Source organism: Cyprinodon variegatus, unplaced genomic scaffold (assembly GCF_000732505.1).
Source record: "Cyprinodon variegatus isolate N-32 unplaced genomic scaffold, C_variegatus-1.0 Scaffold801, whole genome shotgun sequence".
NCBI lineage: Eukaryota > Metazoa > Chordata > Actinopteri > Cyprinodontiformes > Cyprinodontidae > Cyprinodon > Cyprinodon variegatus.
The window spans coordinates 259,446-261,978 of NW_015151254.1; positions in this window are offsets into that span (position 1 = coordinate 259,446).

The window sequence follows — 2,533 nt, forward strand, 5'->3', positions numbered from 1 at the left end:
CTGTGAGCAGGAGGTGGGATGGGTGGGGATGGTTGGAGTTAAAGTGGTGGGTTTAGGGATTTACCCATGATTATTCTGCTTGCCTGACAGCAGCAGGCTTCGGTCTGCTTCTGCTTGCAGCTTCACTCCCCCCCCAGATCCACAGCAGCTGTACTCACCATCCAAAGATCGTCTATGCTACAAATCACCCTGTTAATAAATTATTGCTCCGCCCTTTACTGAGCTCAGAAGTTCCCAAAAATGCAATATTTTGATACGGAATAGGATTAGGGCCAATGAAAAAAATTCAAAAAGTGAACGGACAATGAACAACAACATTTTTACATTTTATTCCAGTTTAATATGAGAAAAAAGTCAGAATTCTGACTTTAATCTCAGAATTTTTGGATGAAGGAAAAGATGTGTACAGGAGAGGATTAGGGCCACTGAAAAAAAACTGAAAGTCAACTGATTTTTTATTTTATTTTAGCTCAATATAATATGAAAAAAAAAGTCCAAATTCTGAGATTAAAATAATAATCCTGAGAAAAAAAAGTCAGAATTCTTTCCTAACGCTAACGCTTTTTTTTCAGTGACCTTAATCCTCTTCCGTAATACGATCCGATTTTTATTCAAGTAAAAGTAAAAAGTACCCTTTAAAGTAATTACTCAATTAAGAGTAAAAATGATTTGGTAAAAAAGCTACTCAAGTACTGAAAAAATTAAAGAAATAAAGGAAAGAAATAAAGACCTGAATATTAATGCACTCTGGGACAAAAAAAAAAAAAAAAATCCAAAGAAGTTTCCTGTTGTCTGCTGAAATAAAAACACATATATTTTTAGGCCCTCATTAACTATTGCTACATTCAGGGTAAAAAAGGACAGAGCTTGCAAGTCTGATAACACTATCAAATCTGTTACAATGAAGGAAGAGTAATTCAGCCTTTTTTTTTTTCTTTTTTTTTTAATGTGCAGCTAAGAGAGAAATAATCAACTGATTTTATCAAATTAATTAAATGGTTGAAATAAATATTTTACTGTGTATACTTATACCATTTTGTTTAGCCATTTGGGATCATTGTTTTTGTTTAACATCAAACACACAAAAATAAATAAATAAAGCACAAACCTTTTCCAATTCAACATTATTTTCTCACTATAGGCCCATAGAAAAGGTCTTCTACATGGGGATCGTGGTCCCCTAGTGGGTCACGGAGGTACTGCAGGGATCATGAAATCTATCTGTGCTTTTTGGGGATCAACTTCCCACAAATTTCTGCGAAAAATGTCAAAGATGCCAACTAAGCATCAGCTCCCAGCTGAAATGTGACGCTTTAAAGTTACATTTTCTATAGACCAATATATGTAATGTAAAAGAATTAAAAATAAAATAAAATAATAAAAAATAATCAGAGTGAGATGTCTTCATTTTGTTTTCAACTCTTCTTTTCACTAACTTTCCCTTTGGCCAGATCCGGAACTGATTCACTGGACCTTCATTGCCTGGATTTTCAACTCACACATTTCCCAACAAACAATAATTTCATTTCAAATAAAAATTATAATAATGGTAATAATATCTGACTTGTAAATAAATTGATAATTACGGGATATAACACAATGACTGAAAGTGCAATGTTCCTGCATTCCTGTTTATTAGTAAACTACAGATTATAATTAGATTACAACAACAGGAAATTAAACTGTAGAATTCAGCCAAACTAAAGAGAACTGTTTAGATTTCCTGATAAGTGTCCTTTAAGCCCAATATATCTGTTTAGCTAATGTCTTCTTACATCATCTCTATTTACCATGTTACATTTTAGGAAAATACGTGTTTAATAGTGAAATAAAATGATACAAATAATTATATAAATAATTACTTGATACTTATCAGTGTGAGATTATTAATTGATAACGATCTGATAGCTTTGTGTAAAACATATTTAGACAGTTGAAATCATTGTAACTATTGAAGCAATAGGACAGATAGTGGAAAAGGTGTTTCTATGTTTTTCACAAACCCATCTTTGAAGAAACTTGAGTAGCATGTTAAAATAAGAAAATATATAAATAGGTTCAATATTGACCTCCTTTGGCTAAGTTCACTAGTCTGCCCATAATAATAATAATAATAAAAAAGCTTCTTAGTAATAACACCAAGACTGTCTGCAGAATTATTTAAATCTATTCATATTCAGTATATTTTATAATGAATTTTATTAATGAAGAAACAAGTGAGTTAAAATGTAGTGAAGATTAGGGACACTGAAAAATTTATTAAAAGTTAACTGATTTTTAAATTTTATTTCAGTTTAATCTGGGAAGAAAGTCAGAATTCTGACTTTTTTTCTCAGAATTCTGACTGAATTCTGACAGCTAAAAAACATGTTAGCATCAAGCCATAGCCATTTCTCTCTTTTTTTAATCCCCTTCTGCTCTTCCATTAATGAAATAGCATCACCGGGGAACCCTTGGGCACGTAAAAAGGCTCCGTCATTTTCCACCAAAGTGTTACTGACCCTCCCAAACAACTCACATCTTTGTCTGTGAA